This window comes from Microtus pennsylvanicus, chromosome 13 (genome assembly GCF_037038515.1).
Source record: "Microtus pennsylvanicus isolate mMicPen1 chromosome 13, mMicPen1.hap1, whole genome shotgun sequence".
NCBI lineage: Eukaryota > Metazoa > Chordata > Mammalia > Rodentia > Cricetidae > Microtus > Microtus pennsylvanicus.
In genome coordinates this window covers 46,135,660-46,152,498 of record NC_134591.1, presented here as the reverse complement: position 1 = coordinate 46,152,498, position 16,839 = coordinate 46,135,660, and the positions used below count along the sequence as shown (strand labels likewise).

Here is a 16,839-nt window from a genome sequence, read left to right as displayed (position 1 = left end):
AGAAGCACGGGGTGAGGGGCACCATCACAAACCTTGGCATGGTGGTCATTGACTGCACATCCCAAGGGTAGTTAAGAATGTCAGGATGGGTAGATGTTGGGCCAGATCTCATGTTTGTACCTTTATCCCGTGCTCTGAATGGGTAGCTTAAATAAGAACAATAAATAAATCCATACATTGTCCTAAAGTGGCACCCATTGCTTTTGCCAGTGAGGACGAAAGAAAAAATACAAGTAGTTACTGAAGTAGCTCAAGGCTTAAACTAAAAACACAATCCTTAAAACACTTTTTTAATGTCACAGATTTTCAGTTCCTCTTCAGGGTGGACAGGAAGTAGATTTTTCAATTTGATCTTTAAAACAAGACAAGGACTTGGAGATCAGTCTGCCTACTCCCCCCAGTCTTGCAAGCCCTGTGCTTTTCTTTTTAAAGAGATATGACTCTGTAAAAGACAGTACAACTTTTCTCTTTCCATAGGAATCCATTTCAAATTCTTGCCAAGAATTTCTTATGAGAGTAGCAGGTGTGTGTCTGTACACCTTGTGTGTGGTATGCAGGCACCCTGGCCAAATTTGGCCATTTTTACGGTGTGGTTGCATGGGCATAAATACAGATGTAAAAGGTGGAAGCTGGACTTGTAATTCAGTGATAGAGTCCTTGCCTTTCTTGTATGAAGCCATGGGTTCAATCTCCAGCACCTAAGAGTGTGGAGCTTGGTTTTAGAAAAGGGTGACATAGAAAGAAATTTCTCTGTATTTTAGCCCAGGAAAATGTCACCTGTTAATGAAGGACCAGAAAAAGAAGATTGGATTGATGACTTGAGTAAGTAAATGGGTTGAGTAGGGAGTAGGAAGATAGTTGTAGATCCACACTAGATAGATATTTGTGATGTTTAAAAATGGAAAGTTTATCCATGTATATAAGAAATTAATTCTTATATTTTATTTTATTTCTGGTTTAAGACTTCCTATAAGAAGAAGAACGTTTGAACTCAGAAGTGCAATTGTAAAAGTTTCTTTCTGGTGATTGTTGTTGTTTTGCTTTATATTGAGACAGGGTAGGGTCTCCATGTAACTAACCCAGGCTGACCCAAGCCCATAATCCTCCTGTCTCAGGCTCTTCCAAGGCTGGGATTACAGGCATATACAACCAGACTCTGCAGAAGGAACTTTTAAACATGTCTCCTCTTAATGAATTTGGAGACACAGGCTTATAGTTGGTTCAGTCTTAGCGCTTGCCCAGAGACAAAGTTGCACCAGCATTCCAAGGACAGAGAAGGAAATTTGCATTCGAGAACTCCAGCTGATGCCTGTGTGGTTCTGTGGAGCATGCTTGTGTCCATTGGAGATCACCACGCATATTCACTTGGCGCTGTATTATTTTTGTCCTATGCTGTCCATTTTGTTCCTTTAAATGTAATAAAGGCAGATACTGTTAGCCCTTTTTATAGAAAATAAAGCTTAGACACTGTCTCAGTTTATAAATTAAACAACATCAAAATTCATCACTCCTAAGTGTCTGGGAACATATTTGTATCTCCAAAAATTACATTTCTTGGGGGAAACAAAGAAAGGTAACCTATTCTAGACTGAAATTTTAATTGTAGACTCAGTAAACATACATTGCATATTTACTACATGTAAGACCGTGTTGTAGAGCCTCTTAGAATGTTTCATCACCTAATCTACACCCTAATATAGTGTGCAAACGGTGAGAGGCTGAGAGTAGACCATGTCTGCACAGAGGAGTTCCACTGAACACAAGAAGGAAGCATCTGTTCTTGGAGGGGGAAAGGAGATGGGACTTTCTGAACTGCATTCCAGGAAATGCAGATAGACAGGCATCTCAGAAGAGAGAGGTTCCTTGTGGACAGAATAGTATGCATAAAATCGTGGAGGCAGGAACTTCCCAAGTTTGCTTGAGTAAGAGGTACTTGAGTGAATGCAACCAAAGATGGGTAAAGAAAAAGCTTGACAGGGAGAAGCTACCAGTTGGGAAGATGTGAGCAGTGTAATGTGGTTTTAACTTTGTTTTGGTGACTTGAATTAGAATCTGCTGTGTCCTGATCATTTTTGTAGGGCCAAGATAGCTACCATATTTCAAAAGTCAAGACTTCCTAAAGATGCTTCCTGAACCTCAGTTTACAGGGTCCTGTAATCCTCAGATCCAGGAAGCAACAGAAGTAAGAATATTAAATCTATTTTATATTGTAAAGAAAGGAGCCATTTAAAGGAGCTTATGCTTTTGCACAAAGAGGTAATGGTCGTCTAGTGGCAGAAATGGCCAGAGAGAGGATGACAGTGGGTGAGAAGCAAACTTATTCCTTGCTACATAAAAAAACATAGCACTTAAGCTCTTTCAAGCTCTGCACCAGGTGAATTCACTTTTCTGAGTTAGGTATCTGATGTTATCTTTTCAGCTTGGAGACCAAAAATCATGCCAAATGCTCTCTTATTTCAATCCTGGTATGTAGTAGGCACTCAATAAGTGTTCATAGAGTTGTCATAATGTGACTTTGGTGTCTCTTTTTTTCCTCAAAGAACCTAACTACAGTTTAGGAGACTTGTGAGTCTTGGATCTTTTGTTAACTTACAGGATTCTCTTTAGCCCAAATCACATAACTTTTCTGAGTTTAAATTTCTTTGTATATAATATATAATTAATGCAACTTTATGTCTTAATAAGATCCATTAAACTATAATTTTATACACTCTATAGACAGGAAACCAATATTGGCAGACCGGTAAGCTGTTGTTCCATGAAAATGTACTGAAATGCCTACTGTGTGTGAGCTCTACAAAGATAGCTAGCTCAGTGTGTCTCTGCTCTTAAGGTTTATCAGCAGCCATTGTACTTCTGATGTCATCGTAACAGGAGGTAGTATGGGTATAGTGTCTCATACCGTGTGTTCTATTTTGGAAGTGCTGAGAACAAAGTACCTGACACATAACAGACAACCAAAAAAGATTTGTTGGGTTAATTCTGGCCTAGGAATCTGGGAAGAGAGAGTTGGAGAGCCTTTAAGCCAAAGAATCACTGCAGATTTTGTGATACCTCCCTGCGTAGATGCCCTTATCTGCAACTTGGACATATTCATCTGTCCCAAAGTCAGCGCTTTTGAGTTCCTAAAAGTGACGATAAAAAATATTCAGTAAGAGCTTGAGAACTCAAACTGTAGGATCCAAGTTCTATCCAGTCGAAAGGAACGTTTCCCTCATAGTGTGGGGGAAATATCCTTTGTTGGAGACACTTAAAGAACAGCAAGCCACGGGTGGGCTTTCTTGGAGTTTAAAATAATAATAGTCATAATCATAGCTATGTTGCTAGTTTTACTGTGTCACTCACTAGCCTTATAGCCACAATTCATATGACTTTGGGGCCTCCGTTTACATATTTGCAAATCCGTTTGTATCTCTCAGGCTGTGGAGGTTAAATAAATCCATTTGTTAGAAACTTATGAAGAGTTACTCTTGGGTGGTCTCTGAAGAACTAGTAGCAAAGGGAGCACTGTCCTCTGTCTGCAAGGAGCAGTGTGTCTGCAGTGGCACCAAAGAGGTGACATTCAGACCCTGTTCACCTGCAAAGGCCACTGCTGAGAGAATGCAGCACCCTGTGGTGTCCCGTGGTATGTGTACTACCGTCATGTACACGACTCATTTGCGTTTCAAGATTATTGAGGCAACAGTGTTGCAATATCCATCTCTTTTGTCCCCTTTGCCTTTGGGTCTTAGCCTTGTCTATTGGCACATTGCTTCTTATACCATAGTTACTGGATAAATCCAGCCCAATTCAGCAAATATTTATCAAGTCGTTCAGGGTACTGTGCTGGGGAAGGGAGAGTAACGTTTGCCGAGCAGAAATAAATTGAAAATGACTTTGGAGCACAAAAGGGGACCAGCCTAGTGAGGTGGTGATATGCCAGTGCCGAAAATGCCTCTGATCTCTTTGAGACAAGAATAGAGACCCAAAGAAGACTCCACTGTAAGCCTGAAACAAAATACTAATACCAGTACTACTACTCATAATAATAATAGGTTCTTCCCTCTTTCTGAGTGCTGTTTTGTTTATTTATTGTGGAGAGACCATTTATTTATTTGCGATCAGCACACGATAAGGACGGTCTCTGTGATAGTTACTCTGTGCTGTGTGGCTCAGGAGCACGTCCTTCTGCTTTCTCAAGGCTCAGGAGACTCTCTGTGCCCTGGCAGTGCTCTCCTGTTCAGTTCCCATCATGCAGCGCTCTCTCTCTCTCTCTCTCTCTCTATCTATCTCTCTCTCTCTTTCTCTCTCTCTCTCTCTGTCTTCTGCTTATACTCCACTGTGATCGTGCACACCACTGTTCCCTCACTATGCAGACAGATCTAGCATCCTTCTACTCTCTTACCTTGTTTCAACAGTTTCCATCTCACCTGGGAAGTCTTCCATCACTCACAGTGAGAAGAGGAACCTCTCTGCTAATGTTGTCAGTGACCTCCAGTCCTTGTTCTTCCACACCTCAGAGGCAATTACTCTCTTACCTATTTGGACTCAGAGCCCCTTATCCTGATGCTTGGTTGTGACACTCTATTGCTCACCCAGCACAGTTCTGTAACTTTGGAGAGTGTCTGTTTACAAGAAACTTCCCCGGGCTGCTGTGACTCACTTTTAATTCCTCTGTCATGCTTTTTTCTCCTGAACTCCTTCATTTCACCTGTTATCTGCACCACGCAGCTCATGGCGATAAATCACAATAATAGCGACCCTTTGTAGTGTGTGTCGGGATTTGAAAAAAAGAACTCTACTTGGGTTTCCTCTTCAATCTCATAGCAACTCTGGGAAGTGGGTATTTTTCCCCATTTCGAAGGGAGAGTATCGTGTAGCTCAAGTAAGTTGTATAAGGTCACAAAGCTAGGAAATGTCAGACTTAGAATTCAAAGCCTCCTCTGTGTCTAATTCAAAACCCACATGCTCTTTCCCATTTTGCATTACTCATTCTTTCGAAGGTAGGAAGTACTGCAGAAATTTAGCCTCATGGTTATTAGTGGGGACTTTTGATCTAGAATGCATGAGTTCAAACCCCGACTTTATCAGCTGAAGCCTTAGACAAGTGGCTTCCACATTCTTGACTGAATCATTTATCTTAACAAAGGAGATTTGTTAAGAGGGTTTGGTATGCCAGTGTGTGTTAAGAACTTGAGACAGTGCTTGGCATACAAAGTGGCAATGGTCATTGTCATCATTATTATCATCCAGGTTAGTTTGTATCCCATTCTCAAATACTTGCTCAGGCCCTGCTATACACCAGACACTGTTCTTGGTGCTGAAGGTAATAGCAGTGACTGAGATGAGTCTCTGTCCTCATGGAACCTTTGTTTTAGTGGGAAAGGCAAACACAGAATGAGAAAATAGGTCTATAGTATCTATTATTTTATAAAACGTAGCATTTTATATTTCACATAATGAAATGCTATTTTTATAATAGGAGATAATGGTGTACAGAATAGGTTATTGACACACAGTGAAGCTACTGTAGTTCAGCCAATGTCTTTTTTTTAATTTATTTATTTATTAACCTACCTGGCAAGCTAGAGTTATCAATGCCCTGTTCTGAAAGATGGAGCTTTGTATGTCCAGTTCCTGGTTGGGGTGGGGAGAGGTAGCTGTATTAGGGGCAAGATGCCATCTCTAGACTATAAAAGGAAGTCAAAAAACTAGGTTAGGATGTCTGGGTCTTAGGGAAAGATGACACAGAGAACTCATAAATAGGCCAGGAGTCCCCACCAATGAGGAATAGGCTCTTTTTATTGTTCTGTATTTGGCAGTGAAGTGGAATATATGTCCCAAGAAAGTCACGGGGTTTTAGCCAGTCATCAAGCAAAGGACAGTCTCAGCCAGGGTATCTTGTCAAGGAAGCCTGTGATATCGCCACACAGTTCCCTGTGACAGGCTGAGCCTAGAGGGTGTGCAGGCCCTGCCATTGCTTAGGAGTGGTCTGCTGGGGAAGAGCGTATGTACCCTTTGGAGTCCTGGAAACAAGAATTTTATTCTTCACCTACTTAGTGAGCTGTGGTCTTGTCAAAGTCTCGAAGTTGTCTGAGCCTTAATTTCCTTATGTCTATAAAACAAGGCATGATACTTACACCAGAGGTTTGTTTAGATGACTAATGAAGTTAGCATTTGTCTTCAGAGTCTGGTGGATAGTGAGCAGTTAATAAAGGAGGGTTTTCAAAACTACTCTTTCTCGCGTGGATGTGCACTTTAGGTATTGGTCATTATTTCAGGACCCACAGGGAGAGAGTTAAACTGAAATATGAGCGTTACATCCCAGCCCACGGCTTTCAAAGAACAGAGTAGATAATCTCAAAACTAGGACTGTCTCATCTCAGAAAGAATTGTGGATGCCACAGGAAAAGAAGACTTGATTTGCTTCACATCAATGTGATAGAGGCTGAAGCCACCAGTCTCTACTACAAAGCCTTGTTGTCTCCCTCTTCCTGGGGTCAGGAACCCTTAGAAGCCTGAGGCTGTGTGAAGAAAAGTATCTGATAAAAGGACTTTGGACGCTGCAATGTTGTAAGGATTTGGAGTTCAGTTCTTTCTTGTAGTAAATTAAGTATCTCCTTTTTAATGGGAGGGGAGTCTAGGTAGAAGAGACTGATTTACTTTGATAGGTCAGAAGTACTCGTGGAGGACTCATTATTAGAACTATAGATAAATCTATTTGATGTTCCAGTGTGGACAACTAGAGATGTTTCATTTTAAAATATAGACATAAACCTTGCTGACTTTTAAATCTCCGTGCCATTGTGTATGGTATTCCACAAAATTGCATTACGTCTTTGAGAGGGAGGATGGTACAGTTACTTTCATCCCACAGCTCTGGGTTTTCCTTTAGCAACATGTAGACTTAAAATTACTCTAAGAACAAAGCTCCCCAACAAACAAAAGTAAGAAAAGAATAATTACCTCAGCATTTGCCAGGATACTTTTCACGGAAGAGCCCTAGATCAAGTCCTAAATATTTTCTCCCTCTTGTGGCTACTGGCATATTAGTATTGTGATTCTTCTGCAATTTATTTTACCCTGTTGGCCACCAGTTCACATTTATTTTGATCTTGATACCTGTATTCATCCAAAATAAATAGAGCAGGAAGAATGAAGAAAAAACTTGATAAAAAAGACTTTAAAATAAAGAAAAACTTGTTCCTCTGCATGCCCAGGAGGCTGATACTGGGGGAAAAGGTCTCCTCCTATATGAACCTAGCCCCCTGCTCCTGAACATACCCTGACCATTTGTCCATTCCATGGGTGATGATTGGGTTCTGTATTATATGCAGAGGACAAGAAGTTGTTCAAAATTCACACTCTACTTACAAGGAGCACAAGTCAGTGGAGGGACAGGTGGTTTTAAAAAAGTAAGATGATGCCCTGAATACGTTGGACCTAGGGAGTGATGAGCACCAGGGTTCAGTGGGGACAGGAAATACCTAAGGCTGTGTGGGTCAGAGCAGGCTCCAGGAATTTTTGCAAAATGACATAGTCTGTTAGATTAACAATGGGTGGGCACTTCTGTAGAGTCGTGGGAGGAGCACATTGCAGAAGATACTCAGATAGTGACACTTGTTTCATGGCATTTTGAAACTGTTTGTAGCCTTGTCTATTAACCTCTAGGATGAACTCTAGGGGGCAGCCAGTGATTAAGTGGTGTGGAGCTCAGTTATCCAACAATAATAATTCACTTCATCTTCTCCTTATTCATATGAGCTATATCATCATTATGTTATCAATATGCCCATATTGCTCTTGCAATGACTTGTCCAAGTACATACAGCAGTCAAGAATTTGACGCTGAGTAGTAAAATTCTAATGCCCACGTTAACTATTGTACTATATAATAAATAATTCATAAATATGTGGATAGGTTTTAACTGAACAGATGTAGATGATTGTACAATTATTTATTTATTCATTTGCATAAGATAAATGCATCTAGGCATGCTCCAGATATAATGGTAAGAGCACCCATTGGCTTTTTCTTGGACTTGCATGACATACAGCAGTCTCAAAGCAGGTATGTTGAATCATGACTGCCAGCCCAGCCTTTTAGGAAACTAAGCCAGAAGGATGAAGCGTTCCAGGCCAAACGAGGCTATCAATACCTTGACCAAAAACAGCAAAAGCAATACTTCCCATGAGTGGAACTGTTCCCTGGGCTCTTTACTTCCAGAAAGTACTAAAGACCGCAGCCAGATTCAGACCCATAATGAAAACGAATTCCCTAAACTGTGAGTTTGGGACTGAGACAGAGGAGATCATAGGAGGGAAGACTGCAGAGATGAAGAGACAAAGCTGTTACATGGCCTTACCCAGAGAGTGAAAGGCCATCTACTTAAAAATGCAGTCTTTTGGGTCCATTAGAAAACAATTAAGTGGCACAGTAATGATAGGGGCAGTATGGATTTAAAAGGATGAAGCGCTCCTATTTTTAAATGGATTCTAAAAGGGACAGATAAGGGGAGGTTTGCAGTGGAGCAGAGTGGTGGAGGACAGCAAGGACAGCAAGCAGCTTTGGCTGCGGGAAGCAGATGAGGACCCAACGAGCCATCCATCCCTCCAGGTATGCTGCCAATAGAGTCAAGACTCTGCACTAGGTCTTCACTAGTCTTTGTGGTTGCAAAGAAGTCAAACACATCAGCAGCCATCAAGGAGTTCGCTTACAGTCGAGCCGTAGAGGAAGAGAGGAGTGTGTAAATGGTGAGAACGAGGTGTGTAGAAGGGGTAATGGTGTGAGCTGTGAAGAGAGCATGGGAGATGCTTTGTCAAGCATGGCGGCAGAGAGAGTAGATCTTCTTAGGCCAAGAGGAATGCTAGAACAGAACAGCACAGAGCAAACACAGTGAACTCCGGTTTCTCATAGTCAGCTCCCAAAGGCCGTAGAAGGCCATCGCCTGGAATGTGTTTCCCAGCGCGTATGGGACATGTAGTGGATAAAGGAGGAAGATGAAGTTAGTGGTTGGACATCAGACTCCAGCCCTGCAGCATCTTAACAGGGACAAGTGGCTGTAAGGGAGGCTGTACCCAGCTCTAACAATCAGCATGAAGTTTCAGTGAAGTAATGAGCATCAATGTAATTTGATGCATTCTTTTTTAAACAGGGATTCTTTGGGAGTCAAACCCTTTTCTTCTGGGGAACGAGCACTAGCTGTGTTCTCTGGTCTCCCCACCACTCTTCTCGGACTGCCCCCTGGGAGACCCACTTTGCACATGCTCAGTCAGTGGGACTGCTCCCTCGGGGTTCACAATGGAAAGAGCGGTGTGGAGGGTAGGACAGGAACTGTAGAGACCTTCTGTGGTCATGTTCTGAAACTATCCCTGAATAGCTGGGCCTGTCCTTAGGGAAACCAGAAACAGTAATGACTAGGCTTATTTGTATTTAAAATACCTAAAATTCACTGTAAAGGATTTCTTGAAAGGGCAAAAAATGCCAGAAATTATGTTGGTAAATATCAAAACGTACTTTCATTATTCATTTTGTTGAATCCCTTTAACCTCCCACCTTTGCTGTGTGTCTTCCTGCCTGGTGTTAGCATAAGAACTTAGTGTTTGTAAAGCCATGTGCAGGCGGGGGAAATAACGACCAGCTTAGGTTGTAGACAGCAAGGTCTCAAATGTTCTTTTCTGTTTCCAGTATCAAATACCATAGACAAACCTTACCAGCCATCAGATTAGTAACCTTGGTCACCCGCAGCGTGTTTGGTAGGGGCTCGTTTTTGTATGCTAATTTGGACAAGGAGGATAAATGAGTATTGGGGGCTTTCGGTCCAAGCTCTGGACCAGATATCTTCCAACTGTTATTTTTAATCTTCATGGAACAGATTGACTTGTTTGCATCTTTTGTATTAAGTGAATTTAAATCATACTTCAGAGAGTCTTAAAGGGCTAAAGCAAGGTCAAAGCTGGCATTGGTTTCTGGAGGCAGGTCAGATCAGTTCCTGTGTTTTGTACATTATACCATGAAGACTTCTGATTAATATCCTTCCTTTAATACTTATTTATTTGGCAGTATTTCCCAACTAATAGACTACTGTTTTTCTAACACTATTGAGTTATATTTTATGCTGTTTGGAGTTTTCCAGAGGTATAGAAAAGGGAACCTTTTCTATTTCAGAGTTGGATTCAAGTCTCAGGGACAGCAAACACTGCAGTGAATTGCAATGACAATAACTGGGGTTTCATTTTTCCGTCATGTGTAATGTAAGCGTACTTCTATATCTGTAAATGGAGAAAATGTTCGGATGCACTTAGCCACTGTGTGAGACGGGAGTGAGGTGGTGAAGACATCGTCACCATCTCTCCACTCATTACACACTCACTGCTGCTGTCATTGGATGGAGCCCGTGGGAATTGCTTCACTAAACATTTTCCTGAACAATCCAGAAGAACTTCTGAATCAGTATTACAACAGGATCTTCGTTTATTGAGAATTATCCCAGTCCTGGGCAAGGACTTTGTGAGGGTTTGTATAGATCTCTCCACTACATCTTCTATGGCTTTGTGTACTAACTACTCATTTGCTTATTTATTTACTTCCTTGGAAGTCAGAACTCTTTTTCTACCCCTTCAGGTGCCTGGCCTTAATAGAATCATCTCTGACCTATGGAACAAGCCCATGGGTCTGACAGCACTTCGCTTGGCTTCTGTTCCTTGAACTGTTTTTGTTTATTCTGCTTTTAAGAGCTAGCTTCAGTGTAGGAAAGGGATATTTAAACAGAGTGCTGGAACATAAACATCCAGTTGTGGCTTAAAACTTGCTTTCAAATGCACCTGTAAAACTCGACAGGAGATTCCACGTGTTTGGTTAGCCGTTGCTGTTGTTGCTGTTGCTGTTGCTGATTTGCTTTGGTTGTTGTTTTTATTCTGGGATAAAAAAAAAAAGGCTATGTCTAGAGTTGGGACAGTTTATCAAGCAGATTGAAGTTCTGATTTCGAAGGACGAGGTACTATATTCAAAGAACTCAACTTTTCCCAGTACCTATTTCACGAATGCATAGCATATCTAGCTTTTGCTAGAGGCATAGTAAATTAGTCCTAAAAAAATCTTATGAATGATAAAACTTTGAGATTTTGTGTTCCAAAAAGTCTTCCTATTTGTGAATTTTTAAAATTCCAAGTAGTGCTGTTTCAAAAGCATGTTTTGAAAAGAGAAAAGGGCTGTAAAAAGAAAATATTAAGTTTAATCTCTACTATATAAAGTTCCTTTTTATAAGGTAAATCATAAAATGCATTGGTAGATATTTTTAAATAGAGAAACCAGGAGATTAGGCAAACAGGATAAAAATTCCGAAGGTAAATTCCGAAGAAAGGTTCATGTTTTATTTATCTGTGTATTTCTTGGGTTTTGAGACAAGTTCTCACTGTGTAGCCTCAAGCCCATAGCAATCCTTCTTCCTCCCCCTCCTGGGTGCTGGGATTACAGGTGTGCGTAAAAGTTCTCAGTGAGGCATTGTGCTCTTTACACTCAAAGAACTGCAGGTTTAGCGTTCGTTTTCCTAATAATGTATTTTTAAGATCCCCAAAATGACTCTGTTTGGTATCTTCAAACGAAAGAAATCCCATCCCACCGAGGCCTGAGTATATTAGCAGCTCATGGGAATAAAGAATTTACCTCAAAGGAAACAGAAATATTTTGATACCTAATGATTTTTCCCTCCCCGCTTTGGTTCTTGTCTGTGAGGTTTTTTAAATAAACAATGTATTGAGGGGATCCCCATATGGAGGAGTGGGGCTTTGAAAGCCTGGTGCAGAATACAGCTTGACGGTGTCACACATTCACAAGACGTCCTTGAAGATGGATCACAGAACAGAGATCAGGGAAATTTTGGCAGCTGCAGTTGGGAAAATAAATGGCTGTTGTATGATTGGGCAGATCCTGAAAGCAGGCTCCTGCTCAAACCATGTAATTAAGAAAAGTGGGAGCTTTTGTCCAAGTGCAGAATGTTCATAATATCCGAGTTTGTCAGCCGGAGCTGCTAGAATGGATCAGTGCTTTCGGCTCCCGCATCCAGGGAGTGGTTTTCTTATAAATCATCTTCTCTCCTTGCTGTCCTCATGAAGGTTGCTGCAAGGCGATGAAGCAGATGTGAGGCTGTAACCTTGCTAATTCTTGTTGATTGAAGTAAAGGAGAGACTGGATGGACCAGAGACTGTGTCAAGAAATGCCATGGCCTCTGATATAGGAAAAGGGTGTGGCCGACGAGCACTCCTGCCTGATGGCTCTGGGGAGGAAGAAGAGCCACTCTTAGTTCTGTGGCTCCAAACTGGTTTGAAGGACTAGGATCATCTTTTTCTTTGTTAAAAAATTATCTTTCTTTCAGATACAAAAGTGCTATATTCTTATAAAAGCCAGGCAAATGGGGGGGGGGGGGATACAGATACAGATACAGATAAGTACAGCCATTGCCTGTAATCCTAGTGCTTTAGTGTTAGTGTGTTTATTTCCCTCCTGATCTACAAATATTTAAATAATTGAGATGATGTCTTTTTTCCTCTTCTTTTATTACACAACTCATACGTATTTTCTCATGTAACAAAAACCCACTATAAGCACAATCTTAACGACCGCAGAATGCTGTTTCTAAAACTATAGCTGCCTCCCTTGTCAGCCTCTTGGTTTGTTATTTTGTTTTGTATACCTCATGGTGTACACTTTAGACCCTTCCCCTAAATAGAAATATAATGCGGGAAAAAAAGGTTGTGGCAACTTCGATTTCTCCAGTGACGGCGAGGAAGGCCGTTTCATGGCACTCAAGGCTTGACTGTGGCAACCCTAGAGCTTCTCTTTACGAGGTGAACGTGCTACACACAAATACTCCACAGCCACACTTTCTCCAGCCCAGGGCTGGAAGCCCACCTCTGCTGATTTGGTAGGTTCTGCTTTCACTACCCCTGCTCAGCCTGCCCAGAGAATGTGAAAGGGGATGGTGTCCAACCCAGTTCTGTCAAGCCAAAAACTCTAATGCTCTTCCCCAAGAAAAGGGGAGGGAGGGAGGGGAGGGGAGGAAAGGGAAGGGAGAGAGGAAAGTGAGCATGGTGCCAAGTACCACATGGTACCATGTGTATAGTCTGAGCACTGAGGAGGCTGAAGAGATCACTAATTTGAGACCAACCTGGGCTACATTATGAGATTTGGAGAGGGGACTAGCAAATAATGTTCCAATAAATTTCCTCTTTTCGCTAGCGAGCATGCAGGCAGCGCCTGTGTGGCTTCACTGTGGGTATGGTTTTCTGTGTCCATGCACCCATACGTGGAGATGCTGAGAACACTTTCCTTTCGCTGAGTGGCTCTAGCCCCAGCTGTAAGCAACCTCTGTCGTAGACTAGCACAGCTGGAAGAGCATGTGGTGTTGTACAGTTCCCCTTGAAAAAGAGAAGATTTTTCACTGAGATTTTCTAGAAACCCACTCTCTGTAGTGGCCTCCCTTCTTCCTCCTCATCCTCACACCCACAGTCTATGTTAAGGCAGTAGTATTCATTTTTAATATAAAAACTATTTCTACATCGATTTCTGAAATCTAATTATAAGTATAAAATTGAAATTCAGAAATACGCTTGCTTTTTACAGCTAAAGCTCAGTAATTTTACCCACACTCTGAGCCACTAGCTAGGTGTTTTATAAATACACAATACTATGTTTACATGAATTTTGCCATTGGCTATTGCTTATGAATTTAATCAGAAGATAAATCCGACTTAATCAGTCTGTGGGCAGTTTTTCAAATGATTCATTAACTACTCTTTGTGTGAAAGATGAAAATAACATATTTACTCTCCCAACTGCTCCTCATCCCAACAGGTACCCATAGCTTATCATTATGCATTCGGATTATTCCATCCACACTAAATATCAGGTTTGAAAGGCTTAGCGAGCGGGAATGCAAAGGGAAAGAAGGGAATTTGTTTCCAGGGAAGTGTGTGTGTGTGTGTGTGTGTGTGTGTGTGTGTGTGTGTGTGTGTATGCATTGCAGGTGATTGGTGTCCAGCTCAGTTCTGCCAAGCCAAAAAACTCTAATGTTCTTCCCCAAGAAGACGGGAGGGGAAGGAAAAGGAAGGAGGCAAGTAAGCGTGGTACTACATATTTATAATCTACGCACTGAGGAGGGTGAAGAGATTGCTAATTTGATATATATAAATATATATATATGTGATCTAATGTTTTTCACAGGAAGCTTGAGCTTGTCCACCAAATTATATTTATATTAAAATGAAAATAAGGAAAGCATTCTTCCTAGTTCTCTAGGATAAGATTGCCTTTATTTCCCAGCCATTTGGAAAAGACTGGCTTGTGGTGGGGAGGATCAAAGAAGTTGCTTCATCTTTCTGGTGAACTTGACAATCACGCTGCCCCTCATCTCTGAAGAGCTCGCCATCAAAGTCTTAAAATCGAACACCCACAAGTTTACTGGCATCACCAAGGTGGACACACCAAGAAATCATTTTCGGCCCAGAGTGAAGCTCTAGAGAAATCTGTAGGATGCAAAGGAAACCTGAGCTTATTTAGGAGAGAAAAAACCATGTGGTGTATCTGGGGAAGAAGATTAAATCTTGGATTTCTGTGAATTTAAAAATAATGCCTAAGAGAAATTAAAGTTTAATGACTGTTCCCTATCCATGCCGGCCTTCTCCTTTAAGGATGAACGCTTCTGTTCTCCCCAGCAATGGCTGGGTTTTGGCTTTGGTTTTTTTAAAGCCCTGCTTACCTGTGCTGAGAGCACATCTGCCTTGTGTGCTGCTCATCTCCAGCCTAGAAGATGCCCTTTCCAAGGAGGTGTGCCTTGAGCCTCCCTCCCCATCACACACAGCCTTGAGCCTCCCTCCCCATCACACACAGCCTTGAGCCTCCCTCCCCATCACACACAGCCTTGAGCCTCCCTCCCCATCACACTCAGCCTTGAGCCTCCCTCCCCATCACACACAGCCTTGAGCCTCCCTCCCCATCACACACAGCCTTGAGCCTCCCTCCCCATCACACACAGCCTTGAGCCTCCCTCCCCATCACACACAGCCTTGAGCCTCCCTCCCCATCACAAACAGCCTTGAGCCTCCCTCCCCATCACACACAGCACTTTGCTTAGGACAAGGCATTTCCACCAAGACCATGGCCGGCGACTGTGTATCAGAACACCATAGAACTAGGTGAATGTAGTCCATCCCATGCTTTGGGTCTCGAGAGGAGTCGGCAGGGAATTTTTGGGAAGGATTACTTAAACAGATGAGTACAGCTGTTTATTACTAATTACTTTCCTACCTCCGATCTTTCCTGCTTGAACCCCGGATAGGCAGAGATCAGATTAGTTTTTGTTTGTTTGTTTCCCCAGCTCCTAGAATGAGCCTTGGCCTGTGGTACTGTTCAGGAAACATGTGCTGAACAGAATACATGTGTTGCAAGGATATGCTGAGAATTTATTGCCCCCTAACTTCCTAGAGTAAATAGGTCTTCCGGGCTATTTGTGCATCTGCTCAAAGGTATTATTAAGCTGTCAGAGTTTTTTCCCTGGTTGGAATTAAATGGTTTCCTAGAGTTTTCTAGTTGCCTTCCAGCAGACTCTACACACACTTGGTGTGAATACTGTGAGGGACCAGAGTGCAGTCTTCAGCCAGGACCCCTTGGACCAGCACGGTCTTTGTGTCCACTAGAATCTAATTAGAGAGCACTGTTATTGGGGTCTCAGGTTTGCTTTTTTGCCTCACCTGGAGGGATCAGGGCATCCATCTCAGCCCTTCCTCTCAAAGCCATTAATAGCATCTGCTCCCTTCACACTGAATCATCACGGAGAAGGTGTCGCATTTAAAAAGAAAAATAAAACAGGATTAACCTGAAGGGACTGGAGAAAATTAAAGCCCATTGAAAAAAGCACAGGTGAAGCAAGAAATTGGGAATGTTGTGTGGACATTTTTAGAATCTTTAAAAAGGAGTAAGAAGAGAAGTAAAGGTTTATTCCTAAAATGATATCTGTCTTCAGGACCACAGCCTCTCGTGTGAAACTGTCTAACTTCGGGGATTTACTCCTCAGGCATTTAAAGGCAGGTAGGATGCAATAGGGGAGACTATCCCAGAAGAGTCAAACACTCTGTATGTCAGAGTTTCAGACGGGTTAAGAAGGAAATGCCTACAAAAAGAATTAGGACTTTTATTTTTGTTCTCATGAATAATTTAAATCTATTTCTTTAATGGTTTGATTCAGTGACCGCTCTTGGTAAACATTATTCTTCATGCTCTTGGGAACACTTGCTCTATTACATAAGGGTTAAGCTTGTATATATAATTTTTCAAAAAGTCCTTATTCCATGGTGAAAGGGTACCTTTAAATATTAGTGGTAATTTTTAACCGAATCCATGCATCTGCGTTGCTTGTGTACACCTGAGACATGGCTGCAGTCAGTACATTTCTTCAGCATCTCCGTAGTCTCTGGGACTGCTGACATTTAAAGAGGCGTGAAAGGAACATTATATTCTTGTGACCTTCTTCGGTTCTTTCCTCCTGATTCTTTTGCATACATTGAGCGGTGAGACCACACCTCCACCAGCAAAGCAGAAGCCAGGGCCTGAAAGCACACACTGAAGGCTAGACACGGGCCAGCCCTGGGCCAGGGAAAGATGAATGATGGCAGTATATTCTATGTCAGGACAGATTCCTGTAATGTAAATTTGTGGCCTTTTATTTGCCTCATGAAGTAAATGGTGAAAGTGTAAACTGGGTTAAAATACAGAAATACCACAACAATTTATGGTCAGGCTGCCATTTTTATGGACAGTATTGGAGCAAGGACACAGTCTGTGATGGCTGGCAGGATTGATGGGGG

At 41.9% G+C, this 16,839-nt stretch overlaps 1 protein-coding gene across 11 annotated transcripts in view; it reads left to right on the top strand.

Moving 5' to 3' along the window:
* Nucleotides 1–16,839, top strand: part of Elavl4 (ELAV like RNA binding protein 4) — a 136,633-nt gene that overhangs the window by 63,145 nt on the left and 56,649 nt on the right. Inside the window, exon 1 of one of the 11 annotated variants that reach the window (XM_075946802.1) lies at nt 10,386–10,495. The exons of the other annotated variants lie outside the window; for them this stretch is intronic. The gene's annotated coding sequence lies outside the window, so the exon portion shown is untranslated. Of the gene's footprint in view, nt 1–10,385; nt 10,496–16,839 lie in introns of those variants that run through there. 11 annotated transcript variants of the gene reach the window in all.